The sequence below is a fragment of the Athene noctua genome, chromosome 2 (assembly GCF_965140245.1).
Source record: "Athene noctua chromosome 2, bAthNoc1.hap1.1, whole genome shotgun sequence".
NCBI classification, from domain to species: domain Eukaryota; kingdom Metazoa; phylum Chordata; class Aves; order Strigiformes; family Strigidae; genus Athene; species Athene noctua.
The window spans coordinates 42,214,084-42,225,531 of NC_134038.1; positions in this window are offsets into that span (position 1 = coordinate 42,214,084).

An 11,448-nucleotide genomic window follows, 5' to 3' on the forward strand; every position below is an offset into this window, starting at 1 on the left:
TCTCTCATATTTTGAATATTTGGATGACTGTTACTTTTCATTAGAGTGCATTATAATAATGTTAGTTGAAGAAGCTCTTTTGGCTTCTACCTTATTGCTCTGATGGTGCCTTCCACTATATAAAGTTTTATTATATCCACTGAAAGACAAAAATGAAGCTAAACTAATATATATGACTAAACAGCCAGGTTGTGGTTGCCTGAGAGATCCCATCACATATGCCCTTCTTGATTCACTGACATGGTTACAGGCAGGCAAGATGCTGATATTTGACTTCCATTTCATAAGACAGTCTGAACTGCTGACAGATGTTGACCTTACAGGCTTGCAAGTCTGCAGTGCTTCCCTATCCTTTGCTCAGAATAACTTTGATTAGCTCATTTTCTGATTGTGCTTCAGTGCCTATTTGTTTTGCCTGGTTCTTAACAAAACACGGTACAATCAATCTGGCAAAAACCCCACCCTATATTCCATTTTCTATTAAGTAATTGGCAAGCAATTGGGTTTTACACACTTTTTATGTAGTGTATCAGAATAAGAAAAACAAGCACATGACTTCTTATCAAGATATGTTTCTCATATTAAACAATGTTACTTTGTATATATTCTGCATTTTTAATAATCTTGGAAACAGAGGCTTCCTATCTTATTCTATGATTGCAATAATCTGGATTTATTTTGTGCCTAGTAATGAATGAAAATGGTGTGTAACTTCTATTCCCAGACCATCCAGATTAACAACTGTAAAACCCTTCAGCCCTCTAGTTGGCAAATGATTTATTGACATGACATTCAAATGTGTTTTGCTAAAGCATTAATGACAGGAGTTCCAGAACTTCTGTCACAGAGGTGATAAATGGATCCTTATACATACAGCCTTGAAAAACTGGGAACAATGCCATTTTCCTCTTCACTTTGTTGAAAATCACATCTCTTTACATTTACAAGAAGTAGCAGCTTCTTTTTCTTTCTGTGGTTATAATACATCACCATTTTGCCTGTGAATGGTTAATCACTTTCTCTGACCTAGTGTTATTGGGAGGATATAGGTTAGTACACAGGAAAAGTACACTGAAAACAGCTATTGCAGGACTGATTTTTTTGACCTTGAGGAAGATAACTGGAATGAGTAAAGCATCTAATCAAATGCATAGTAAAACTGCTATGGTCATGAAATGCATTGGTGGCACATTTCCTACTGTGTCTAGTTTAAGCATATCTATACAAGCTCATAAAAATGAGGAAAAGAGATTCCCAAGGATGTGTTTTTCCTATACGAAGATAAAAACATTGACACTGAAGTCTAGAGCAGTTGCTAAAATATTTATGCAAATAAAAAATAACATATTTAATCATGTTGTAAAAGTTGGAGCGCTCTGATATTTGCAAAAGAGAGATGTGAGAAACAGTGCATTTCAGTCTTACTCAAAGAGCAAAGAGAAATTGGATTTATTTTTTATCAAAAGATTTTACTCTGAAGACTCAAGTGTATTTGTGTAAAAGGAGTGATTTTAATGAATTTCTTATTTGGGATTTGGTTTTGTAAAATCATCCTGAATTAATAAAAATGAATTCTATTTTCAAACCAAAATATTCAGACTGTTCATGCTGTGATGGCTGTTATTTAGGGAAATTGATTTGATTTGTAGGAAATGAGAAAGATTTATACAATGTTTCAACAAAAATGAAACATTTTTGTGCTGAAACCGTTCAATAGCTTCCATTCTTTCTTATTAATAATAGTGGCCAAATTGAGGAAATTTCCCATATTGACTGTCTGACCTGGTTTGGGAGCGAAAATAAATTTTTAAAAACTCCACAGTTTCCCAGAACAGGAAGACCACTCTCATTCTTTTGTTTTAATAAAATACCATAATAAATTCAATCTGTTAGCATGGGTCATTTGGTATTTTGAAAAGATTTGTGTTTGGATGTCCCCAGTAGGTTCATACCCTTTGCTAGCATTGCCAGACAGTATTACACCAATTAAGTATTTCACAGCTCAGCCACTGCATAGCTATCCATGCAGGCTGAAAGGACCCAGGTGTTGGACTGCAAAGGCAGAAGACAGGAGTGAGAATCAGTGTTGTGTGCCCCACGTTCACTCCTTACAGCAGGGGCCATGCCAGACTTCTCAACTCACTATTTTAAGGTCCCTAAACTGAACTGTTGTCATTCAGATGAAAATTAAGGCTGCTCTGCCAAAGAAAGCAGGTGTAAACTCGGTGTGAGTCAATCACTCGCTCTGATCCAAAGCTCTGTACAAAACACTACCCAGACTAGCAGCGCCTTCTGCATCTCCAGCACAGACCTTCCGTTACAAACCCAAACAGTCCAGCCTTTGAAGCTGATACAGTCCCAATATTTTTAAAATGCTTCTGGAGTTTATCACAACTCTAGTGTGAAAAATTAGACCAAAACTCCTGGGAGAACCAACTTTCCTTCCTCCAGTGAATCTGCAGCTCTTGTGCGTAGCAATTCTCTGATATTCATGCATCTGGAAAAATGATAGGATCAAAGCAAAACGTGCCCTTGTATGTAAAAAGCTTAAAACTAACAGGTAGTTAACTGAACTTTAATGTACCCTGAAAATGTTTAATGAGTGTTTGTTTCTTGAGTGAAATCTATCAGAGCATTTTTTTGCTAATTATTTTTCCCCATCCTTCATAACAGTAGCACAGCAATAACTTTCTTAGTGAATTTTCTATAAAGATATCTCTTTACCTTGGACAAACTTGATCACATTCAGAGCTGGTGTATTTCTGAATGCCTGCCTGTTCTGGAAAATGAGGGCTGTTCCTCAGGCAATTAGATTTCCATGTAAAACTATGCTATGATTCCCAGGAGCTTTATTCCATGTGAAAGATTAAAGGTAGAATTAACAAGTTCATGTATGTTTCCCAAGTCTTATAGGAAACACTCCTACTGTTCAATAGTGCAGGATGCAGTTTAAGGTCAGCATTAGGTAAGAGGGGAAATAGGAGCTGTTTTATACTGGAACAGAAACCACAGGCCTTACAAAATACCGGTAAAGTTTCAGTGCTGTGAGAAAAATTATGATGCATTTTTTGTTGTTATGAGATGCCTGATAAAGACTAAAATAGAGCCATGGCAGAGATTTAAATAAAGTTTCTATTACACTGCTTCCTGGATTTTATCAAATCATACAGATGTGGACAACATATAATATTATCAACCTCAATCTCACACTCAAACCCTCCAAAGCATCTGAAGGGATCAGTAGGAGTGCATGGTTTGTTTTGCTAATTTGTCAATACCTATGGCGTAAACTGAAGACATAATGATGCTGTGAAGTAATGCATTTTGATAATAGGTAGCACCTTACCTTGCTTGCAGCCTGTGTTGCTCATCATTGACTCCCTTCAGGCTGCCTTACTTTGAGGTTGCTGTGAAGCACTGGTGACTCAGCGTGGTCCCCAGTAAAGCTGGATGTAGTCTTCTGTAGCCTCCTGTGACCTGTTTTCGAGAAGAAGAGCAGATGGAGAAGCTGTGATAAAGAGAGTGATTAAGATTAGGATATGATACATCAGCTTGTCTAGGTACATAGTGTTTATTTTATATATATATATATATATATATATATATATATATATGACTTGGAAGGAGGAGTGATCGCTGGGGAAAAGATGAGTCAAGGTGACTTAGAAGAGCCAGAAAGCTGAGGAGGAATTCAGACCTCAGTTATCCAGATGAATGATGGCAAGTGAGTATCAGTGTTAAGCAATGTAAAATCATGCCTGTTGAAGAGAAAAGTATGAACTACCCAGACATTAGAGAATTCTCAATTAACCTTATCAGCCCAGCAAAGAGGCCAGGTTCTCACCATAGCGCCATGAGGGCTCTGCTGAGTGCAGTCAATGAAAGACAGGATATGCTACAGAGATAAGAATGGGGTGATAAACCCTGCAGAATTTATAGTGCTGTAGCCAAGTGTGCAGTCCTGTCTAAAATACAATGAACAGTACTAGGGAGAAGAAAAGAGCAAGTTCAGAAAAGAGTGGTGAAACAACCAACCTGCAAAGTGAAACTCACTACACAGAAAGACAATGAAACCAGGAATTTAAGAAAGATTTTAAAGTGATTATAGAGAATGATAACAGTTTTGTGAAATAGCTAGAAAATTTCATGCACACGCTGATCTTTTTTGGATTAGGAAACATAATGATGAGGGACAACTACCCTGCCTGCACTTGCTGAGAAGTTCTTAAATCTTACATTGAAACATCTGCTGGATAGTAGGTCAGAGTACTGGATCACATTCCGAGTATAACAATTGCTACACCCCTATATTCGCTGAAACTTAAAGAGGAAAGAATGGGACAAAGTCATTAATATAATTGCCCATAACTTTACCCCCTAAAACTCCTAAAAATTATTTGTCAGAGCTCCCTTGAATTTCTACAGAAAGTTACTGTGCACATGCTTTCTTTGGACTTGTTCAGCCATAAATCAAAAAAGAATCTTTTCGTCCAAAGATCAGCATGAGACCAACCTCTGAACACTAACTTCAGAAAAGTAGTCTTGTGCTGCTATGGAATTAGACACTTCAGTGTCTCTGTTCTAAATAAGTTGTTAACCCTCACCCTTTTCCCAGCACTAGCAGAAATAATTATTGCTATTTACCATTGTTACTCAGTCTTTTCAAAACACATGGTTAGTCAGTATCCTGCCTTGAGAAGAGTTTGCAAAAATTGCATATAAACAATTAAAGCTAAAGAGATACAAATACATTGTAGTTAATAAGCCACAAAGATCCATCTGAAAGAGGACTTCTGAAATGTGATTTAAACACAGTGTTAAAGAGCGCCTGGTATGTGAAAAGTCCTAGATTCAAGAAAAAAACCAATAAAAATAATGATAGCCCATTAGGAAGGGAAGTGGTGATGTATTTGTTCTATACATGTACTTTAAAAGCTAAATTAACTATCTAATTCTACTCCCACTGTAATCAAAAGCCAAACTTTATCTATTTCCAATTAATTTTCATTTTCATACTCCAATAAGACTCATATATTCAGTGCAAGGTTTGGAAAGTGCTCACATTCACAGTGTTAGGTATTCTCTAAACCAGGCTGGGTTTGAATCCACGTTCCAGGGCCTGAAGAAGACCTGTGTTTGGCCAAGTGCCCTCTGATGGGTAATTGCTGATGATGAGCAGAACTGTGAAGTTCCTTCATTTTAAAAGGCCAGGGCAAGCCTAACTCAGTTTTGAAAGCAATACCTTGCTGTCTAATTTAAGAGCAGGTTTTGATCTGTGAGTCCAGAGGTATCACTGGTTACTCCCTTGCATCTTAGAATTAGGCCAAAAAGAAGGAGAAATAAACATCTGTTTCTCAGCATTTTCTGTGAGCTAGTTTAGGTATCTCCTCACTTGGTGCTGCCTGTCCTGAATCCTACCCGAGGCAGCCATCACTTCTCGTGCACTTGCAGGACGAGCTGCGATGTCCAACACAGGGCAGCAGATTCCCCCTGGGGAGGGAGAGGACACTGGGCATTTGCAAGATACCCTCAGAGGCACAACTGCATTTCATCCTCTAACTCAGCTGGGGAGAACCCGAGGGGAGCCTAACACTTAGTAGGGCTCTTGAGAACCCTCTTAATAAGTTACAACAAAAGTAGAACAAAAGGTCAACATAACATTGCTTGATTTTTTACCAACCTGGTATATGAAGTTGGATATATAGTTGGATAGACCAGAAGGAAATACAAAAGTCATGTGGTTCAGTGTTCAGGACAATGCATGTCAGAAAAAAACCTCAGTGATTTCTGCATAAAGGTTAAATCTTCTGTTTGGATAGAGGAGAACAGATCCAACCTTGATGTGAGGACTTAAGGTCTTCACCACATACAGTGGCAAACTGTTCTAGTGGCTAATTACCTACCCTTGCTGCTAGGAATGTGTTACTTCTGGTTTGATTTTGTTTAGCTTCTGCTCTTATTTCATCTGCTTTTCTTCTTTTTTCTTTCCCCCCCCCCCCCCCCCCTTTATTCTGTTTTCCTCTCTTTGCAAAATTAAAGAGCAGTCCACAGTCTGTAATCTTTTTCCTCATGTTCACACCATTATTAGGCTGTGACACTGAATTATTGTTTGGCCAAACTAAAGCTACTATTGCCTAGCCAAATTAAGGCTGAGCACCTCAGATTTCAGTATCTAAGTCAGACTTTCCAGAGCACAGATTACTTTTGTTGCTCTTTCTGACCCCCCTTTTATTTGTCATTTTCTTTGTGGCACCAGGATCAGACTGTTTCAATGGTGATCTTTATTGTCTTGTACAGAGAGGTAATACCTCCCTCTCTGCTGTTAGCGGTCTATTAACCCAAAGATCACACTTGGCAGGATGAATAGCTTCTCTATCCTGTGCTGAGTTTGGTGGAGCGGTACCACCTCTGAAAGGGAGGGTAGCAATGGAAGTTTGCTCAGGCCGGTACAGGGAAAAGATCTGCTGCTCCTGGAAGAGGGCTGGGAGGAGTATCCTATATGCACAGGGCAAGGCAATTTCTTGCCAGTGGGATCTGGGCACTATTACTGTGCCGTGGGATCTGCTGCCTGTGAAAGCCTGGGGAAGGAGACCTGGACAACATGGCGGGTTTGGGCTGAGCAAGCTGTGAGGACATGTCGCATGTGGTGCGGAGCTTTCAGTGTGTCTCTGGCTGGCCCGGGCTGCCAGCATCTGCTCAGGGATCAGAGTGCATTCAGAGTGCAAAGGGAGCATACTCCTCAGGAACACTTCATAGTAGTGATCCTATGTCACCTCCCACTTGCTTACACCTTTTCTCCATCTCTTATTTCCCTAGTTCCTTCCTGGCTAGATCCATCCGTGCGACACACAGTTCTCATCCTTCTGACCACTGCAGATATCCATCCTCTCTTTAGACATGCAAGCTGTACTGACTGTGCAGCTGCAGGAGACAGCCGGCTTTTCACTGGATGAATGTGAACTTTGATAACTATTGAATTGTGAATGTCGGTGTGAATTGTAAATGCAAAATTTCTGTCTGATGTGCAGTGACAAGGTATCTGAGCCCCTCATGATATTTAAGAAAAAAAGGAAAATGTGACGTTGTAACTAAGTGCTATCAGTAACTACCTAAAGCTGCTCTCTATCAGAATGGGAGATCCTTTATGATGATAGTCCTTTCCCTTTCTGCACATTACCTCAGCTTTTTTTAAGCAAGATTATTCAAAACTGTTCAACAGATGTTTTCTTCTCATATATTTCAACCTACTGCTTATCTAAAAGAGAATTAAAGAAATGAGACGTGTGCTGTCACTTATCCTCAGGTGTGAGGGTAGTGGGTTACTTAAGTTAGCTGCTATTATTTCTATTTCAGGGTTGGTTGAATCACATTTTTATAAACAGAGGAAAATATATCTAGAGAGATTTCCAGATAGCCTCTGAGGTCATTAGAACTAAGTATCTGGTCTCATTAGTGATTTCACTGTGTGTTATCTGCAACTTTCGGCTTTGAATCACCTCTCAGTTTGGTTGTGTGTGCCTAAGCCAATTTTGAAAAAGGAAATTAGGCTCCTAATTTTTAAAGCTGAATGACATCAGAGTGAATTAGCCTTTAAAATCTGGCTTGATTCTGTTCACTATCTGTGCCATGACTGCAAGGCAGCATAAGGCAGCCATGCCTCTGCAAGAATTTGTTGCTTCTTATTTCACACTGAAAAAGTTCTCCTAAATATGCAATATATTCAGCCATGAAATTTACTAATGTGTTTATATGCTGTTATGACTAACATAGGCATTCTTAATTAATAAGTCACAATTTCCTATTAGGTCCCTACTCACTACATGGCATACAACTCAGTTAAAAGGAAATCATCAGGCAAAGCTCTAGTGAGTGCTTTAGAAATACTGTAATGGCTGCATTGCAATTAATGAAGTGTTAGAGATAATCCATTGCCATCTGTCTTTATTTTGCTAAGCCACTCAAGTAGAGACCATATTTGAGGGGAGAAAAGAAAATCCAGAGCTAGAAGAATACTGCAAATGGGTATTCGCCAACATTTGTTCCAGTTCTGAGCAGCTGTTCAGTGTGATCATGTTCATACCTCCTTTTATTTGCTATTCATGATCATTCTCACAAACGAGGTTATTCTTCATGCAAATACCTAATTGAGAATGAGCATGTTCTTATTCTTCTATTCACAGTGCTGTTGCCTCCCAGCCAGGGATACAGATCAGACTGACTCCACTGGTTGACAGCCTGCTGCTAACAGCAACCTGTGAGCAGGTCTGAGGTGAGACTTGCACAAAGAGCTTTGGTGCACGAGTGCCCAGGACTCCCTGTGTCTGAGCCGCGAGTGAAAGAGAGAATAAAGACAGAAATGACTGAGACCAGCAGGCACACGGCTCACTCAGCCTTTTGTCCAGCTGTAGGCTTTCCTAAACTCTAAGCTGGGCTGCAGCCCAGGGGCTTGTAAAGGCTGAAGGTAGGAAGCTCTTTGTCTTTTTTTTTTTTTTTTTTTTTTAACCAGTGAAATGCAATGAGAGCAATGATCTTTACAAATAACCATACACATATACATATATTTATCTGTACATATATGGTGGCAGTGCTGCATGGGGATACGGATGTGGAGTTCCCTTCTATCTCCACATCTCAGGAGTCTTAAAATGGTTTTGTTTTCTGGTTTTGCCTCCTCCCCTTAATTGAGGAGAATCACCTCTCTGCCCTACTTACCCACCTTGTGTTCGTCAAATACAGATACAATTCGACTATTAGTTGCACCACTCCGAAGCAACCTGAGTCTTTTTATAAAAAAAGATTTATTCATCTTTGTTTGGGACACTGACTTACCAGTCAGTCCTATTAATCCAAACAGAAAATACATGTTAATATTTACAAGTCTGCAATTCTCTCAAGGCAATGTTTTTTATGACAATGAAGCCAAAAACTGTGGTAAAACCAGAAAATGGTCAGTGAGCATCTAAAAAACAGTGTGAAAAACACTGACCTTTATGAGTATTTATTCCACTCAGTAAAATTGTCCAAATGTAACACTGACAGTTTTATTACCTGGTGGATTGTAATAAACCAAAATTCAATATTTGTGTTTCACTACAACTATTATTTTGGAGCATCCTGAAAGATGATTTTCTTCGTGTCCAGAAACATAAAATGCAGTAATTCAGGATACACCATACAGTTTACCAAATAGATTTTGACAAAGGTCCTTCATCAATATTTTACTGAGAATGAAAAATGAACGTCTCCATTTTATTTATTCTCTTAGGATCCTAGCAACCTCTTGCTATGCTCCAAGGGAAAACTCATTGCTTCTGAAATGATAAAGTCTTTCATGCAACCTTTTAAGAAGGCTTCAGCGCCACATGTCCATTATTTTTCATTTATTGTTTTAAACAGAGTTTTTCCATGACCTTATATCTGACATTTTTGAGTAGTAACCATAGCAAAGCATCATGTTGGCTGCATTGGTATTTATTCCTGCAGAGATCTGCATTTTTATTTTACCTGTGTGTGTAATGAATTCTGACAGCTCAGCCTGTCAGTAAAAATGAAGACTGCTTTTAAAGAATCGGTCTGCTTGTGTACTCCCCAGTTAAATATGCTACAAAAGTCAAACAGTTTCACTGGAGAGAGGAAGCCTTTGAATCCGTTTGTTTCTTAACTTTGCTTTATCATAACGTTTTGTAGGGTGAAGTAGTTCAAAGTGCTGAACAAGGAATGAAGTCCTCTCTTTACTTGATAGCCAAATGTTCTCACCTTTACCATTCATGTTCCTCCACGGTTAGTTCCTTTAGGGGAAATATGTGTACGTGGAAGAGAGACAGACATTGCCTATTACAGGCTATTGCAGAATTGCAACCCAAGTGCTCTGAATGGCTCCCTGGAGGTTCCTGTCTCTTTCACTGACAAGCTGGGGAAGAGGGCACATCTCAGTTTTCTTGAAATTGCAGGTGCCTAAAACAGATGGGGTGGAAACTGTCCTTGGCATCATGAAATTGGTTGTTCTTTGAAAACCACATGCCTGCCTATGGAGGCAATGCCAGGGCAGTGAAGTCTTCCCTTCCTCGTCTGCATGGGTCCCTTGGAGAAGGTACCAATGGGGACGCTCTTTCTCAACAGTCACTCAGCCCTTGGCTGTCAAGTGATCCATGTCATTGCCATGGGTGCCAGCTAGCCCTGCTTACGCTATCTGGGGCTCTGTGATGGCAGAAAGTAGGACTGATTCCATTCCTTCCTTTCTGAGGACCAGAAAAAATCCTTTGACTGGCTTCAGTCACATTTCTGTGAGTGATGTACTTTTTAATGATACCTCTGTTATTTTGCATAGAAAAAGATGCAGTACACCATAAACCTCTGGAAAGAGTGAACAAACCATCATGCAATACTGGTCAAACTTAGGTTTTGGTCCATCGTTCTGGAATGAAGCTCTGCCTGCATCCTTTTTTCCTGTAGTATTTCTCTTGAAATATTTTCTCACTGTCAGCATGTTGGTCATTCCAGCACAGAAAAGAATCCTCATTTGTAACGTGATATAAAAGCTGCAAGCACACATAAACTATCTTAGATCATAGAGATTTTCTCAGAAGTGACTGATAATCAGGGAGATGAACTGACCAGGAGATAGTTGATGTGGAAGTAAGGCCATGACATAAATCTTTCAGAGGAAAGGGAATAGCTGTTTACCCAAAATGAAAGAGAATGCCAGATATTCGGCAAGTTGGATAAAAGTCTTGTTTACAGTGCACTTGCACATCCAGAATATCTACTCTTAGAGGACAGTGCAAGTAAATCAGAGCATCTATCCCAGCATTCATGTTTCAGTGTTGTCTCAGTGTATGTTCCTGGTTTGACGAGGTCAGCAGTTCATTGCATATGAATGCGTGTTTGTCTCCTTAAATGATCTTTTGGATTGTGTTTACTTGTTTACTTCAGTACTCAGATGTGGATGCATCTCTGTGTACCCAGTGAAAACTGGCTGCTGTGCATTTTGATGTTACAAGATGCAAAGCACTGCACATCCCTGTATCTGAGGGCACAGCTAAGCTCTCAAAACAGCTGAATTGTGTCTTTGTGCAACAGGGGATTTGATAATTGGGCAGATGAAGCATGAAGGAATGAAGCTAGAGAGCTGGTGGCACAAATTCCAGTCTGAATCCAACAAATCACATTGTAAGAATGATTTTTTTTTTTCTTTAGAACATCCTTACAGCAGGGATGTAATGGAGATAAAGCAAATGTTATTCACTGCTGTAGTATCATTCAAGTGTCATTCTTTTAGCAGCATGCTATACTGCTTGTAAGCAGGAACAGGGCAGCAGCCGAAGGAGTCTTTGTGCTGTCTGCATTTATAATTGTTCCTGCTGAGCAAAAACCTAAGGCCATTCAGTGTCTGTATGACATGTAGCAGGGATATGTCAAAAACACATCCTGTTATGTTTGGGGTGCAGT